Source organism: Balaenoptera physalus, assembly GCF_965194825.1.
Source record: "Balaenoptera physalus genome assembly, chromosome: 13".
NCBI lineage: Eukaryota > Metazoa > Chordata > Mammalia > Artiodactyla > Balaenopteridae > Balaenoptera > Balaenoptera physalus.
The window spans coordinates 38806101-38824881 of NC_138892.1; the positions used below are offsets into that span (position 1 = coordinate 38806101).

The 18781-nt window shown below is 36.8% G+C and overlaps 1 protein-coding gene across 3 annotated transcripts in view; it reads left to right on the plus strand.

Annotated features, from left to right (window-relative positions):
• LIN7A (lin-7 homolog A, crumbs cell polarity complex component) overlaps nucleotides 1-18781 on the plus strand; it is a 318473-nt gene that overhangs the window by 282679 nt on the left and 17013 nt on the right. For 2 of the 3 annotated variants that reach the window (XM_082419002.1, XM_082419001.1), the window contains exon 8: nucleotides 4333-4383. The gene's annotated coding sequence lies outside the window, so the exon portion shown is untranslated. Of the gene's footprint in view, nucleotides 1-4332; nucleotides 4384-5552; nucleotides 5735-18781 lie in introns of all 3 variants that reach the window. The other variant, XM_082419000.1, reaches the window with a different exon arrangement.

The following is an 18781-nucleotide window of genomic DNA, read 5'->3' on the forward strand; positions in this document are numbered from 1 at the left end:
CAACAGAAAGTAACACAGCATTGTGAAGGAATTATACTCCAATAAAGATGTATTAAAAAAAAAAAAAGTAATGTTTAAGGTGACACCATTCTTAGACTCACCACTGATTTTAAGAGGTATGGGGTAGATATGAGAAAGTCTGCACATCATGAACCTGCTAAAGAATATGAAAGTGTGCACTTTCTCCTTCATTTTTCCCTTATTTAAGTGTTGCCACTGGAGAAACAGTGAGTTCAAAATGTAGAAAGAGAAGATTCTAGAAAGAAGAAGAAAAAGCTTTGGGGTGCTGATCAAGAGCAACTTCCCAGAAAGGGGTGGCATTTCTTTGTGTGAATTCAACTATCACTATTGAATTGTCATTTCTTATTAAACTACAAAGCCCCTTTCACAACATTCTCTAGAACTCAGGCCAATAAAATTAGTGTTGTTATTCACCTTTGTTCAAACAGATTTTTCCCTCTTTTGTTGTTGTTTTGGGGATTGGGAGTAGGGATGGGAAGAGAGAAAAAAAGGAAATGCCAGCTTGGGAAATAACCATTTTTTATTAGATTAGGTAATGGGAAAATACACAATGATTCCAGACAACTAAATACGGAACTCTTGGAACTCAAACAAAATGTGAGATGCCTGTAATTGCAATTACATTATTTCTCAGTACAACTTGGGAGACACGGATCTTGACAAGTGGTCAAAACAGGTTTATCCTCCAAGGTTTAAACAGTTCAAATATATTTTTTTAATTATGGAAAAAGTAAATAATAATAAGAGAATAATAATATTGTGTCAATAAATCACTTCAGGGGCCTAGAGTTCATTCATAACAAAATGTGAAAGTAAGTTAGTGATAGAATTGAGAGTTTTCAAATAGTTTACCACCCCATTATTCTTACTTCATGCTTAGTTATTTGTAAATGCATTTTCTTCCCATCATCTCCACAAAAGCTTGAGTATGTCCAGTTCTTCTTCTCCGTGAAAAGGAGTGGGAGGAAAAGGATTATGGCCAGCTCAGCCAATGGTGGATTTTAGCTATGAGCCTTTGGGAAAGTGCTGTTATGTGGTAGGAAAACAGTCTCGGAGTAAGCCAGAATCTAAGTTCTAGCCATTCTTAATTATACATTCCAAGCCTCAGTTTTATAAGAGATCAAATGGCATATGTAATATATACATCACAGGTATGTTGTTAGCATAAAATGGAAAAAAAATATATGTTGAGTCCTTGTTATGGAATATGCACTCAACAAATTTTAATTTCCTTCCTTCCCCTACTCAATTCATAAGGCCTGTGATTGAAATAGCCAAAGGGAATTAACTGAAATACCTAGATTTGTTAAGACAGACGTTTAGGATAAATTTAGGGATTTATTTGTGTTAATGGGGTAATGGAAGTGAATATATTAGAACTAGTGACTCTGATAATTGTGTTTCATGTATTTATGCCCTCAACAAATTTCCAATTACTGGGGGACAGACACTAATTAAAAAAATGACACAAATGACTACCTGAGCTAGGAACTTTGGAGGAAAAGAATGTGGTTCTTTATGAGTGTATAACAATGAAGAGTCTGTCATGAATGGAAGCTTGAGAAAGGATGGTGTGGGGACGTAAGTTCCTGAGATGTTGGGTTGGTATTTCTAGGGAGCAGAGTTGAAGATTTTTAACAAACCTGTGGATTGGAGTAGTGGTGACAGTAGGAGGAAGGTCAGGGAAGAAGTAGACACAGGGTTAGTCAGAAACTGATGAAGAGATTTTTGTGGGTTATACCTAAAGAATATGGCTATATTATTGCATAGTTGGGTTCAAAGAAAGCAGTTTCAGTTACAGCTGAGAAAGTAGACCTGAGGGCCAGATAGAAAGTAATTATACTTTTTCAGCAGTGGAAAGAAAGAGGAGAAAAGGGAGTAGAAGAAAGGGGGTGGAGGTGGGCAAGGAGAGAAAGAAAATGAACAGCACTAAGTCCAGCCTGCCGGGAGAAGAAGGGTCAACTAACAAGGCCAGTGAGTGGCCCTAAAGAATAGAAGGTGAAGGAAGGGCCTGCTGACTGAAAGGGAAAATTCAGAAGAGGCAGATTAATGCTTTAAACTTGTGGCTGCTAAATGAGTAACCTGAACCCGTGCACCTGTAATTTACCTAATCTGCAGACAGCGTGTGCCCAGAGATTCCCGAACACGAACTCTGTGGTAAAAATAGTTTGCACTTAGACTGACAGAACATTCGAGTTACTTCAGAGGGCATGGGGGAGGGGCACCGACCAAGCAGAGGAGAAGGGAATGTTTTAAAGGCGAATGCTCTGCAACTTCCAGACTGTGGCAGTGAGAAGTTGGGCAGAGAAATGGGGCTGGACCTGGATTACGGGGACTACTGTGCAGCTGCCTTTTTCAAAATAGCTCCGAAGAAATGTGTCCAAGACGAGCAGAGGACGAACCAGAGAGGCTGCTCTTCAGATTTTTCAAATATATTTTTCCCTCTTTGCTCTCACCCCCCCCTTCCCTTCCACTTGGGAATAGAATAGGACTTCCACAGAAACCTGTGTTCAGTTCATGTACTAGACACAAAATGCTACTGAAAGAGGCTGCTGCTCGTTTATTTTCTTTCTTTTAATAAATTTTTATTTATTTATGGCTGTGTTGGGTCTTCGCTTCTGTGCGAGGGCTTTCTCTAGTTGCAGAGAGCGGGGGCCATTCTTCATTGCGGTGCGCGGGCCTCTCACTATCGCGGCCTCTCGTTGCGAAGCACAAACTCCAGACGCGCACAAACTCCAGACGCGCACAAACTCCAGACGCGCAGGCTCAGTAGTTGTGGCGCACGGGCCTAGTTGCTCCGCGGCATGGGGGATCTTTCCAGACCAGGGCCCGAACCCGCGTCCCCTGCATTGCCAGGCAGACTCTCAACCACTGCGCCACCAGGGAAGCCCTGCTCATTTATTTTCTAAGCACAGTGTTCAGGGAAAGAGACCATAAATGCTCGTCTACCTGAGAAACTCTTATTTGGTGCTTAAAAAATGAAGTTCTTTTTATTATTCTGCACTCTCCCTATTTTCATTCAGATTCAGGAGTTTGAGAGCAACATTTGTGATGCATTAGAACGTTTTCAGGTTACGTATTCCTTCCCTGTGGGTCACCAACTGGCAAAGGTTTGCTTAGGACAAGTACCCAGGAGGTCCCACTTTCAGTACAAAGACTGGGAAATCCTGGACAACTCAGAACAAGTTGGTCACCCTACTTCCAGGAAAAACAGGATAGATGCTGACAAGTATCTATTCATAAATAAGAACAATGAACAGAGTGCAGTATATATAAAGTAGACTCTCTTCTTTAAACATAATTATAGTGATTACAAATACGGGATTTGATGTTAGATCTGAATCCTAGGCTCAGCTCTGCCACTTGCTAATATTTGACCTTGGGCAAGTTATTTAACTTCTCTAAGTCTCAACTAGTCCATAAAATGGAAATAATATTACCTTATAAGGTTGTTTTAATGATTAAAACAATGTTAATAAACAATATACAGTGTCTAGCGCATAGTAAACAATACAAATTGGTATTATATTATTTAACTTTTGATTGAAGAAAAATCATCCATCTACGTGTCACCTCAATAAATCATACTTTGCTTTTTTGGTCTTCCATATGACCAAAAATTTTATATAATGTAATAGTACATAATGTAAATTTTGTATTACATAACTTTAAGAATATAGACATAATACAATACCATGTATATATGGTCTTTTTCACTTAAAATATTACGTAAACATTTTCCATGATGCTATGTAAAACTAATGTTTAAAATTTCTAAGATATGGAATGATTTTTCAATGTTATTTACATCTTTTAAAAACTAAATGAATTGTGATATTCATATGACCCAAATTATAGTAGGGTCTGATGTTACTAGCTTGTTAAGCTAAACAGATGTCTCTAGTATAGAATGGTTAGCCAAGTATTTTGTTACTGCCCTCCAACTGGCTGGTTATGACATATTGTCCAAAATAGTTGGTGCTTTAATGCCTATGTCACAGCCTACTGTGATAAATAGTCACCACTGTACAAACACATTTATTCCATAAAGTTTTTCTACCGGTTTGGAAAAAAAAGTTGTTTAATCAGACGTACACACACATTTCATACTTTTTCAGAAGCTCAGACATTTCGCCTTGAGATAATGCATGTTAGCTTTTAGAATAGTAAGTGATAGAAACATGGCAAAAGTTATAAAATGTTTAAATTGTATATAATCTGGTGCTTTTTAAGTACAGGGATTATATTTTCAATGTGCCACTAGTCACATACAAATTAATCATGTTAAGTTTTATCTTCCCTGATTTCAAGATCTGGCCTAGATGCTGTGATTGGAAAAGCCGTGCTGTATAATTTCACAATGTAAGTATAATCTTTTTATTAAGTCATTTAAATTAATTTTTTATTTTCTTCTGTTTAAATATAAACTATCATGAGATTTAAGCTGTAATATTCCAGAATTTGTACTTTTAGAGTATAGAATAAAAAGTAGTTATATATATTTTATTTTGTAAAGTTGTAGCCATTACTCAATTCTTTTTTTTTTTTTATAGATTTTTTTTTTTTAAGTATTTATTTATTTATTTATGGCTGTGTTGGGTCTTCATTTCTGTGCGAGGGCTTTCTGTATTTGTGGCAAGCGGAGGCCACTCTTCATTGCGGTGCGCGGGCTTCTCACTATCGCGGCCTCTCTTGTTGCGGAGCGCAGGCTCCAGACACGCAGGCTCAGTAATTGTGGCTCACGGGCGCAGCTGCTCCACGGCACGTGGGATCTTCCCAGACCAGGGCTCGAACCCGTGTCCCCTGCGTTGGCAGGCAGATTCTCAACCACTGCACCACCAGGGAAGCCCCCATTACTCAATTCTGAAAAAGAAAAGTTGCAGTCCCTGTGTCAAAGTGCTTTAAATAAATGATTTCATTACATCTTCACAATGTTTTATCACGTATAATTTATCTCCATTTTAAAGAGGGAGTAAAGCAATGAGAAATGAATCTACTTGCCTGAAAATCACATGCTTATAAACTAAACTCTGGCCCTTACAGCAGTAATTTATACAATCAAAATGAAGTTCTTACTCTGAGCCTCCTTGCAGTGCCCAATAGAAGAGTAGTCTTCAGTGGATAAAAAAAAGTCTAGGGGCGAACTGCCTTAGAGGACCTTTGAATGTTTATTTGGCAACCTGTAGGATAACTTCCGTTTTTCTAGTGACCAAAAGAGGCACTGTTGATAGCTGTTGGCTGAGATTTGGACCTGTGCTGTACTTTGGGAAATAATGATGCAATGCTATTTTCCACGTACAGTGCCAGGTACAGGCAGCCTGTCCCAGAGGTCATGAAGCTGATGCTCAACTTCAAATGCTTGAAACTCATGGTCTATTTGATTATTTTAAAATATACAGTAAGAAGGAAAGAGAAAGACGGAGTAGGTTAGCACACTTAAGATAGGGTAAAAGTGGGCTGGAGAGACCATACTATACAAGTCTTGAGTTACACAATGCATATATATCCTGTCTTTCTCCCTTCCCCTTCAGTCTGCCCCACTTACAGTATCTACAAGAACTAGAATTGAGGGTGATCAAAGGATTTCAGCAGATGGAAGGTGTCTGAACAAATACACAGGTGCTCTATACACCTAGTCAAAACTACAGCTCACCTATAATCTACTGGGCAGCCAGCAGATTCTGTGGCCCAAACTGGATTTCACCAATAAGTGGTCAGTTTAAGACTTCTTAAATATTGGGTCTCTCAGGCATATTTAGTTATTTGATGCTTAATTGGCCCTCCATCCCTTTCTATGTTGACAAGCATAGGCTACACTTACTTTGTCTGTCTCTAACCTGTTTTCCAAGCCATTTGCTTTCATATTTAGTTTCATCTATTCTCCCTATTTTTTCCTCTTATACTCTATGGTAGGATTGAATATCCTTAAATAAGAGCAAATGTATATTATATCTCCTTTCAGAAGTTCTTTACATGTTTTCAAATAGAATTGCTATCGCTTGATATTTTCTAGTTTCTTGCCTAATTTCTTTGAATTCTTTAACATAAATCTATCTTATAAAAGTTTCATAATCTCTAATTTCTATTTGCCACTTCCCATCCCTTGTTCTTTGCTTCTTTTCGAAAGTTGCAATAAAAGATAGCTTGGGCTTGAAAGAGTCTTTTTTTTTTTTTCTCAAAATGGTGGCTACGTTTTGTTCCAAGAACTACCACATCAGCTGAGTGCAGAATTTCTTTCTAAATTTGTTTTCAAGAAAACAGACGATCATATGCTTTTGGAGATCAACAAAGTAAGGTGCTTACGTAGCCCTTAATAAAGCATTCTTTTTACTAAACACAGAGTAATGTGGATTGTGACAAGCATGACTCCTATGATGGATTTTTGGGAAAGTATGATTTTCTTTTCATACAAACCAGGGCTCTATTAACATGGTTTCCTCAAGTCTACTTCTCACTTCCAAATCCGCTAGGAATTGACACCAACTGTCCATTTTGACACTTGTTCATTAATTTCCTTTCAATGGGACTATTCTCTTCTCTCAGCTGTTGTAGCAATTTAAGGTTTTACAGACTCTTCTGGTATGGCTCTTTGTTGAACATTCTTTCTGTGTTCAGACTATATAACACCAGAACCTGAAAGTATGTCACAGAGTCATTAGTGTAGTTCACCACTTGTTCCATTATCCACTCTCACAGAGGGAGACTTTAGCTGACCCCTTAAAAACTGAAAAGGGCAAAATCAATTAGTTCTCTCCAGCAAGACTTAATGGTCTTGATAGCAGTAAATCTGTGCTTCCTTTCCGAACCTGCATCATTCTACACACCTGACCTGACTGCATCCAATAGATCTCTAGTTATAAACTTCTTACAGAAAAAAAATTTTTTTTCCTGTTTGGGAGGTGTGTGTACACACGCTGTGTGAGGGAGGTCATTTCACTGCCATGACTGTAAGCGCTAACAGATCCCAGGAAACAGAGAATGATTGTTGTATCTCTTGTGAAATACGAACAACCTTGCTAATTTTTATTCATGATTGGGAAACCCCAGCATTTTGAGGATTAAAGGGCATAAAAATGAATAATACAAGAATGGCTGTAGAAGAGTATAGTATTTGTTTTGTAATAAAGTGAAGTGGGACTGTGTGACTTTTCCATGGTGCAAGTTCTTTTCTTGTGTGTCAAGTTTTGTTTTGGGTTAGTGAGAAACATCACATCATGAAGAAAGAATGCAAGAAGCAAGGGCTGCTTTACACTTTACCAATCTGTTGTGCTGTTCCTGGAAATTTTTGCATTTGAAGTTTGACAGAAGGTAGCAAATTTTGTGTGTGTGGTTGCTATGCTTAAAAATAAGTATATAATAAGTGATATTTGATTGTTTTATATTATTTTACCATTTTATAGATGAATATGGTTTAATCTTTTAGATTTTCTTTCATCTTATGATATAATAGCACTAAGAACATATGCTGCTTTTTTAACTAAGTAATTTCAGGATATTAATTCTTTAATGTTCCCTATATAATTCTAAGACAGCTAGACTTCTTATGTTTCAAACTTTATTTTTACTTCTTTGAGTGTTTGCTATTTTATATAGCTTTCTAAAACTCTCATAGCAGAACTTTTTCTTTAATCTTATCCATTTTAATTCATCAAACAGCTTATTTTTTCCTGACTTTGAAGAAAATCCCAGTCTTCTCTATGGAATAAGTTATCTTTTGAAGATTAAAGTGATGATTAAAATCAGCTTTTGGACATATGATAATACTATAATACTATTTTTGGCAGTGGTGTGTTACTTAAAAAGTTTTATAAATACATTATCTTAGCAATAACTTCAGCCGCAGGAAAAAATGAAGCACGATCTTATAAGATTAGTGTGAGATTTCCTGAGGGTGCAGTAATTTAGCTCTACCTTCAGAAGTGGGCAGCAAGACTTTTCTGGGACTCTGGGGCTTTTAATAGTCTATCTAGTATAAAGGCAAATAATGGAGACAGAGGAGGAGGGAAGGGGGAGAGGCAGGGAGGAAAAGAGGGAGAGAGGAGAGAGGGAAAGGAAAAGCTAGAAGGGGAAATGAAGGGTTGTGAAGTCATTCTTAGTTCAGAATTGACCACTAGACTTCTATCAAAATCTACTCTTTTTAAAAAATCACAGCGTTTTGAAAATCAAAGGCCTTAGAATTAAGCACATATTTTATTGGTGGGTTACTTGTTCCTAAGCACAAGTATCCTTCCTTGGTAATAGAATTTGCTGAAAAAGCACAGAATCACTGGAAGCTTGATGTTGTTTCGTATGTTCCTATTTCAAAGTTTATGACTGTAAGAAAATACTCACAAGAGACTATTTGTGGAGTGTGGATCATCAAATGATTTCTTTTTTTCACAACTGCTTCTTTTCACATGTCTCATATTGATTACAATATTTGCTTCTATGGTTATTCATAACCAAGCACTTATCACATTGCCCTTTAATGCTTATTTATTCATATCATCCACTCTGTAGAGCAGGAGCTATGTAATCATCATTGCTTAGAAGATCACCTGGTGGAAAACAGGTAGTATGTAATCTCTGCTGAGTGATAATTGTTAAAACCCACATCATCTTCTCTGAGATGAAGTGGCATTTTCCCTTATTGGATATTTATTTCTATTTCTATTTGGGATTTGTTTAAATTTTTTGGTGCTTTGAACAAAACATTTTTTGTCTCGATCAGTGCAAGATATAATGCTCATTTTATTTTAGTAGAAGTTCCTGGAAACTTCATGGGACAAGAGGTGCTCTACTCAAAAAAAACATTATATAGCAAGATTTATTTTTGGAGCTGAAATTGCTAAGCCTTAGATACTAAGTCTAAATAATTAATTGCTAAGTCTGGCTGCCACAACAAAATGAGAGTACATCAATTTGAGTTAAGGCACTCATGCTATGTTTATAAGAAGAAAGTATGATAGTTTATTGGCTACTTGTTTTAAAAGTATTGGTGGGTTACTTGTTCCTAGTCATCCAGCTCCTGAATACCTGGTCATCCTTGTTTTTTTCTGGCCTCCATGTCAATGAGAGTCTCTATTTTACCCAGCTGGCCCTGAGAGTGAAAGCCTTAGGACAGTGGTTATCTTACCCTTGGCCATTCTTCTGGACACTCTCCAGAAGCTGGTCTGTGTTGCCACCTTTTCACTTCTTGAACCCTGCGGGTCCAGGGTTTCCTGGGTACCTGAAGGTAATCAGAATAGTATGTATGGAACCCAGCACTGGAACTAGTAATCCTTAACTCCCCTCTTTGTATCCTTCAACTTTCTTCTTCATAAAGTCTTGGCTTTATAGTAATAAGATATTTTAATTTACCTTAAAGTAACTTAATTTTGTACATTTTTTAGTCCAGTAAATATTCATTTAAAAAAATGATATCTTAAATGTTGCATACCGTGTAACCCATTTCTAAGAGGACTTTGAAATGATCACAGTAGTCTGTATAAGGTGCTGTTGAAATTACCAGGCCTCAGTAAACTTCTTAGAAAAGAACACGAACTAGTGGAACACCTAGTAGAGCAGGCCTCTCCTTTCACGTGACTTAATTTGGCAGATTTTTTGATGGATTAATTTATTAAATTTTTTTTGTAAATTACATATAATTCAGGCCCAAACTCTGAAAGCAAAATGGTCATACTTCTAGCCAATGCCATAAACTCCCCAATTATCTTATTAGGTATCTTCATGAAATTTTGATGCATTTCTTTAGTTGACCATGATGAGAAGAAAAAGGTTTGGAAAGCACTACTCCAAACTGTTGATAATAGTTATATTTAGGTAGTAGAATTTTGGTAGATGTAAATTTAAAAGAGAGTTTTCTGTAATGAAAAAAAATGTATAATAAGCATTCTCTAGTTTTGTAATGAGAAAATAAAATGAGTATTATTTAAGAAAATCAAATAAAAATAGGAACTTAGTCACAAGTAGAACTAGTATATCTGGCAAATAAGACAGAATCTTAGTTTTTAGGACAGGAAACAAGGCCTGTACCGTATTTGCAGCAAAATTCTCTTGATGCTGCAGCAAAATTCTCTTGAAGGAATATACGTAAAATTTCCCAAGATAAGGACTAAATCTTCCCAGAGTTTGGGGTGAATTGCTTTTGATATACAGAGATGAGGACTGTGGGAGCTGGGAACCATGTAACTTTCTCCAAATGATAAGCTTCAATTATCTGGGCAATTCAGTTATGGGAATAAGGTCCTTCGCAATTATAACAGATTACGGTATATGCTACTTTAATTCAATTTATTGGACTGGGAAGTAAGGTTACTCAAAGTAGCCCAACAGTCTAAACTTCAGTTTGTTTTTTTTTTTCTCATGAATGCTGTAATTTTTATTGGGATACAATTCACACGACATAAAATTCAGCCTTTTAAAATGTACAGTTCAGTGGTTTATAGTATTTTCACAGAGTTGTACAATCATCACCACTATTTCCATCACCCCCAGAAGAAAGCCTGTATCCATTAGCAGTCACTTCCCATCTCCCACTCTGTCCCTGGCAACTACTAATGAGCTTCTATGGATACGCCTATTTTGGATATTTCATATAAATGGAATAATTACAATATGTCTGGCTTCTTCTGTAACCATGGGTGAAATCCGTTTCACCTGCCTTCACTCATCAAGGTTTTAAGACTTTCAGGTCCTCTAAGCAGCACATAGCCTGAACAATAAGGTGTCTGACCGAGTTGTTTTCCAGGAACTTGGAGTCAGCTGCATCTATTTCAAGCTGAACCAAGGGTCAGCTGTGTCTAGTTTGAGCTGAGCTCCTTAGGACTGGGAAGGACCACTAAGCCTTGAACTGGGCATGCGCAGGCATCCGCCCTCGTGAACTTTAGAACGTGAAGAGGCCTGTAGCGTAGTTACGCCTGCGCAGAACGATTATCGCACCTTTTTCTAATCACCTTTCCCCGTTCCCCCTCTCCTCAGACAGCCCTGCTTCTTTTTTCTTTATCCCATAAACACCCAAGCCCCTTGCCTTCTTGGAGCAGATTCGAGACCTGCTCTCCCGTCTCCTCACTTTGCTGCAAACCTCGGCATCTCACCGTTTTAGCTTGCTGCACGTTGGGCAAAACAAACCCGGTTAGTACCACCTTCACTTAGCATAAAGTTTTCAAGGTTGATATATGTTGTATCATGAATAAGTACTTCATTCCTTTTTGTGGCTGAATACTGTTCCATTGTATGGTTAAACCATATTTTTTGGCTATTATGAATAATGTTGCTATAAAAATTTACGTACAAGTGTTTGTGTGGAGCCATTTTAGTTTGTATTTTTGAACTGGCACCAAAATAAAGCCCACACAATGTGATTAGTTGATAAATCTTTTAAGTCTCTATGGTTCCTCCTCTACAACTTTATATCTTTTGCAAATTTGTTGAAGAAATTGAATCATTAGTCCTGTACAGTTTTCCAAAATCTGGATTTTGCTGATTGCATTCTCTTGGCGTAATTTAACATTCTTCTAACATCTATAGTTTCATTCATTGGTAGCTGGCTGTAGAGGCTTGATTGGATTCAGGCTTGATGGGGGAGGGATGGCTGGCAAGATTACATTATAGTCTGTTATTCTACAAACATTATGTCTGGTTGTATCTCTTTTTTTTGATATTAGCAGCCATTGTTGATCTTTGCCGGGATCCATTATGGAATGAGAAGTAGTGATAGCCTAATTCTGTCATTTCTTCTTTATTTATAGCTAGAATATGGTATAAAGAAAAAAATCTGTCCTCAGATATTTTTACTGCATCATTCAGTTTGTATATAAAAGGAAGGATAAAATGCTTGAATCTTTCCCTTCATGTGCTAGTTTTCAGAATAAATTGGTTCATTATCATCCTCTAATAATGACTATTCATGGGTTTTAAAAATGAACTCATGGACTAAACGTATTCAGTATATTCTAATCAGTTGGAGTTATTATTCTTTTTCAAATTAACAGTTGAATTTTTAAAAATAAGTTTCTGTATTTTGGCAGGAACACAAGTTGATTTTGACATTCATTATATTAGATGATTAACGATGATATTTCTTTTTATATAAAGTCCCCTTATTTAGGTTTTTTGAAAATGTATTTATTTTTTGTTGAAGTATAGTTGATTTACAATGTTGTGTTAATTTCTGGTGTACAGCAAAATGATTCAGTTATACATGTATAATATACATTCTTTTTCAGATTCTTTTCCATTATGGTTTATTACAGGACCATATGTATGTACTATACAGTAGGACCTTGTTCTTTATGTACTTTATATATAGTACTTTTTATCTACTAATTCCAAACTGCTAATTTATACCTCCTCTCCGTGCTTTCCCCTTTGGTAACCATAAGTTTGTTTTCTATGCCTGTGAGTCTTGTTTCTGTTTTGTAAATAAGTTCATTTGTATCATTTTTTTGGATTCCATATATAATTGATATCATATGATATTTGTCTTTGTCTGACTTACTTGACTTAGTATGATAATCTCTAGGTCCATCCATGTTGCTGCAAATGTCATTATTTCATTCTTTTTTATGGCCAAGTAATATTCCATTGTGTGTATGTGTATATACATATATATACATATATATATATATATATACACACACACACACACACACACACATATATCTATCTCTCCACACACATCTTCTTTATCCATTCCTCTGTCAGTGGACATTTAGGTTGCATCCATGTCTTGGCTATTGTAAATAGTGCTGCATTGAACATTCGGGTGCATGTATCTTTTCTAATTAGAGTTTTGTCCAGATACATGCTCAGGAGTGGGATTGCTGGATCATATGGTAACTCTTTTTTTAGCTCTCCCAATGCTACTTGCTGAAGAGACTGTCTTTTCTCCATTGTATTCTTGACTCCTTAGTTGAGGATTCATTACCATTGGTGAGTGGGTTTTTTCCTGAGCTCTCTATTTTGTTCCATTGATCCATATATCTGTTTTTGAGCCAATACCACAATGTTTTGATTACTGGAGCTTTGTAATAATTGTCTGAAGTTTAGGAGGGTTATGCTTCCAGTTTTCTTCTTTTTCCTCAGGATTGCTTTGGCAATTCTTGGTCTTTTGTGGTTCCATATACATTTTAATTATTTGTTGTAGTTCTGTGAAAAATGTCATGGTTAATCTGATAGGTATCACATTAAATCTGTAGATTGTTTTGGGTACTATGGCCATTTTAACAATATTAATTCTTCTAGTCCAAGAGTTTGGGATATCTTTCCATTTCTTTGAATCATCTTCAATTTCCTTTATCAATATTTTACCATTCTCAGCATATAAGTCTTTCATCTCCTTGGTCAGGTTTATTCCTAAGTATTTTATTTTTTGATGCAATTTTAAAAGAGATTTTTTTTTTACTTTCCCTTTCTGATATTTCATTGTTAGTGTAAAGAAATGCAACAGATTTCTGTATGATAATTTTATATCCTGCTACCTTGCTGAATTTGTTTATCAGTTCTAGTAGTTTTTGTGTGGAGTCTTTAGGGTTTTCTATATAAAGTATCATATCATCTGCATATAATGACGATTTTACCTCTTCCCTTCCAGTTTGGATACCTTTTATTTCTTTAAACTTCAGGTTTTGTTTCTGGGACATACATCTTTGAATTCTTATAAATTTTGGAGAAAATGTTACTGTTTCACACTGGGGTGGTATGATCCACTGGGCATTAGAAGTTGGGTGAGTGTTCATCCTGAAAAGGTGAAATTATTTATGATCTTTAAAGGAAATGAAGACCAAAGGAAATAAGACCATGGAACATACTGAGATTTTTCGCTCCAAAATTCATTTTGGTTTAGAGTGAGGGGCTTAAATTTAACATGATTTCATTTTTTTTTCCCAGCAGCCAATTTCCCTACATCATTTACTGAATAATGATGTGTCTTTTCTTCCTTGGTGGATGATATTTCCTTACTGACATATTAAAATCTTATAACATGGCCTGTGTTTGAAAACTTGTCTCTTTCATTAGGTATTGCTTCTTCTCATGTCAGTCATACACTTTATTTTGATAATAAAATATTTTATTAGATGAGAGGGAAGTTCTCGCCTCATCACTCTTATTACTCAAAAAAGTTTATCTTATTTCTCAGTTATTTATTCTTCCAGATGAACTTAAGATGTTTTTATAAATATGAAATAATCTAATACTATTTAAGATTTTTAAATTGGCATATTAAACTTATGAAGTAATTTGAGAAGAACCATGTTTTTTATAATAGGCTTCCCTTACCAAAAAATATAATCATATCTTAGATTTCCCTGTTTTATAGTTTTCTTCAGAAGTGACCTCTAAGTTTAGCTTCTTGGTATTTTATATTTTGGACACTATCAATGAACTGATTTTTCCCATTATATCTTCTCACTCATTAATTGGTTGCTTATAATTTTTGAATATTTGTGGTCACTTGTATTAGAGAACTTGTTATTACTTATAAAGTATTTCAGTCTACTTATTTGTATCTTCTAGGTATGCAATATTTTTGTGTTGAATCGTGACAGTTTTGACTTCTGTTATTTTTGTTTTCCTTATTGCTTTGGTTAGATTAGCAGTATACATTTTTGGTACCTGATTTTGATAAAAATCTTTGTCTCTAAAATCTCTCTAGTACCTTAGTTACTTAAAGCACATATGTATTTTTCATGCAGTTACCATTTATTTACTACTGTTAAGCCACAGTGAAGGAGTGATATAGAGATAGGTACACATGTGTATGTGTACCTCTGTCTGTCTGTTTATCTGTATCTATCTTCAGGAAATGAGGGGTTATTGAACCCTGCCTGAGTCTCTCTGCTTTGTGTCTGTCCCTGAGGAAGGGAGGTGCCTCTGAACCTAGCTGGACAGTAGGACCCTGCTCCCTGATGACCCACTTCCCTGCCTCCGGCTTTTCTTGGATCTGAGTAGTGCCAGTTCCTGGATTCTCCTTAGCCTTGCTGCACCTGCCTGTTATGATATGCCACCTCCTACTGGTCCACCCTCGTGTGTCCTGCTAGCCTGCTTTGCCACCTGTTGCTCGTTACTGTCCTCTCTGGCCCTGGTGTCCGCCTCCATGCCTGTACACATTGGCAGCTGAATACAGACCTGCCTCTGCGTGGCCAGAAACTGTCTCACCTCGTGGAATATTTTGTTCCAAGTTTCTTCTGGAACTGCCTCTCCCTGCTTTTGTAGTCTAATTAGTTTTGATGAGGTCTTTAAAAAAATATATTAAATCCATACCTGTCTCCTTAAGGAGTAAATATAATGTAATTTAAAAAGAAAAATATGTTTTCTTAAAGAGGACTTTGGTTATAATATTCCAGTGGCTGTTGAAATATATTGGATTTCTATAAATGGTCCCCAAATTTTATGTTTTGAAGGCCTATGTGCTTTTTTTTTTTTACAAAGTTTTTTTTGTTTTTTTTAAAAATATATTTGTCTTAACCATATTTGTTTATTTATTTTTTTATTTTTATTTTATGGCTGTGTTGGGTCTTTGTTTCTGTGCGAGGGCTTTCTCTAGTTGCGGAGAGCGGGGGGGCCACTCTTCATCGCGGTGCGCGGGCCTCTCACTATCGCGGCCTCTCTTGTTGCGGAGCACAGGCTCCAGAAGCGCAGGCTCCGTAATTGTGGCTCACGGGCCTAGTTGCTCCGCGGCATGTGGGGTCTTCCCAGACCAGGGCTCGAACCTGTGTCCCCTGCTTTGGCAGGCAGATTCTCAACCACTGCGCCACCAGGGAAGCCTGGCCTATGTGCTTTTAAGAGGAAGGGTGTGTGTGTGTGTGTGTGTGTGTGTGTGTGTGTGTGTGTGTGTGTGTGTGTGTGTGTGTGTGTGTGTGTGTGTGTGTGTGTGTGTGTGTGTGTGCATTATAAGGATATAAACCATTAGCTTTGCTGTTTACATACTGCTGTGAACTGGGAAATCATGTTTGTTGAAGTGTCTATAATGTAAGACAAAAAATACTGTCGATGAACTGTTTTTTAATGTGTTGCCCAAATGTACAGAATTCCTTTTTGTCACCTTCAGTTGTTCAGAGGTTTTTCGCGTACTGTTAAGATCTCAGTTTCATTCTGGATAACTGATGATCCTGAACAAATGACAGATTACTGTCTGCCCATTTTCCCTGCTCCCCCACTTTCATTGATCTTTGATCCAGTAGTGTTTGTTTGCTCCTTGATTGAAAAGATATTTTAGCAAGTGTGGATCGGTAGGAAAATACACTGTTGCATAGACAACATTAGTTTACCTCTTCTAAGGGAAACTTGCCAATTGCACATATTAGTTCAAGTTTATCTCATATAGAAGATATTATGCTAAATGCAACGAGGTTAAAATCATGAGAAAAACTTAGTCTTTGTTCACAAGCAGCTGACAATCTAGTAAGCGGGGAATGCCAGCGGAGGGTAAGAACTATTGAGGAGAATGTAGGAGCTAAAGTGTGGTACTGGGAATGTGTACAGTGTGTTTTAGTAGGCAGCAAGTATTCTGGTTTGGCTGGAAAACTGGAGTAAGACTGTGGGAAAGGCATTTTATGAGTTTAACTCTATAGGCAATGAAGGGCTACCGAACGGATTAGTAAAATGATCAGAGCTGTGAGCTAAGGAGATAAATCTGGCAATGAGTTCCAGAGAATTGGAAAAACAAACAATACGTTTTGGTTTGGATCAAATATATATTGGAGGAGGCAGCAAATTACAGAAAGACTATCAAACTAGATACCTGAATTCAAAGGCTAGCACTACCACTGGCTGACTGTGTGACATGAATAATTTGCATAAAAGCGCCTATTTTAGATGCTATCAGGAAACTTCTGTTCTTGAGGATGGGAGTAATTAGAGTTCACACGTATGTTCTACGTCCAAGTAGGTGAGATCAAAGATGCTATGTATCTGATGGTCTCTGGGTAATACAATGGCATATGGTGGCTGATGCTGGAGACTCTGAAATCAGATTTCTGGTTTCAGCTCTAGCTCTTTCACCTACTTGATGTGTAACCTTGGGCAGGTTATTTAACCTGTTTTTTGTTTTTTTGTTTTTGTTTCCTCATCTGTAAAAGGCAAATCACAGCACCTACTTCCAAGAATTGTTAGGAGATTAATTAATATTTGTAAAATCCTTAGAAGAGTACCTGGGACATAGTAATGATTCAATAAAGAAAGCTATTAGTAATCACAATAAATAAAATTATGTCTATTTCATGTAAATTTTTCATATCACAGTTGTAAGTGTATTTTTTCAAACATCTTTATTGGAGTATAATTGCTTGACAATGGTGTGTTAGTTTCTGCTTTATAACAAAGTGAATCAGCTATACATATACCTATATCCCCATATCCCCTCCCTCTTGCATCTCCTTCCCACCCTCCCTATCCCACCCCTCTAGGTGGTCACAAAGCACTGAGCTGATCTCCCTGTGCTATGTGGCTGCTTCCCACTAGCTATCTATTTTACATTTGGTAGTGTATATATGTCCATGCCACTCTCTAACTTTGTCCCAGCTTACCCATCCCCCTCCCCATATCCTGAAGTCCATTCTCTACGTCTGCGTCTTTATTCCTGTCTTGCCCCTAGGTTCTTCATAACCACTTTTTTTTTAAGATTCCATATATATGTGTTAGCATACGGTATTTGTTTTTCTCTTTCTGACTGACTGCACTCTGTAGGACAGACTCTAGGTCCATCCACCTCACTACAAATAACTCAATTTTGTTTCTTTTTATGGCTGAGTAATATTCCATTGTATATATGTGCCACATCTTCTTTATCCATTCATCCGATGATGGACACTTAGGTTGAGTCCATGTCCTGGCTATTGTAAATAGAGCTGCAATGAACATTGTGGTACATGACTCTTTTTGAATTATGGTTTTCTCAGGGTATATGCCAGTAGTGGGATTGCTGGGTCGTATGGTAGTTCTATTTTTAGTTTTTTAAGGAACCTCCATACTGTTCCCCATAGTGGCTGTATCAATTTATATTCCCACCAACAGTGCAAGAGGGTTCCCTTTTCTCCACACCCTCTCCAGATATATTGTTTGTAGATTTTTTGATGATGGCCATTCTGACTGGTGTGAGGTAATACCTCATGGTAGTTTTGATTTGCATTTATCTAATGATTAGTGATGTTGAGCATTCTTTCATGTGTTTGTTGGCAATCTGTATATCGTCTTTTGAGAAATGTCTATTTAGGTCTGCCCATTTTTGGATTGGGTTGTTTGTTTTTATGATATTGAGCTGCATGAGCTGCTTGTAAATTTTGGAGATTAATCCTTTGTCCAGACACTATAAAATTCTTAGAGGAAAACATAGGCAGAACACTCTATGACATAAATCACAGCAAGATCCTTTTTGACCCACTTCCTAGAGAAATGGAAATAAAAACAAAAATAAACAAAGGGGACGTAATGAAACTTAAAAGCTTTTGCACAGCAAAGGAAAACATAAACAAGACAAAAGACAACCCTCAGAATGGGAGAAAATATTTGCAAATGAAGCAACTGTAAGTGTATTCTTTAAAACATAAATAAATAAAAACTCTGATGTAACAGCCCAGGGAGTAGATGTTGATCCTGTTAGCATGCACCAGCTTTATGAATGTGGTGCCCTCAAATTGATGAAGCTCTGTTTTCTAGTACGAGAGTACAGCAAGTGAATTCATCATATCTTCCATGGCAGTTCACCTGGTTATAAATACTAAGTGAATAAGAACTTAGTGAATTCTGTGGAAAGCACTTGCAGCATGTCAAGTTTTATTTT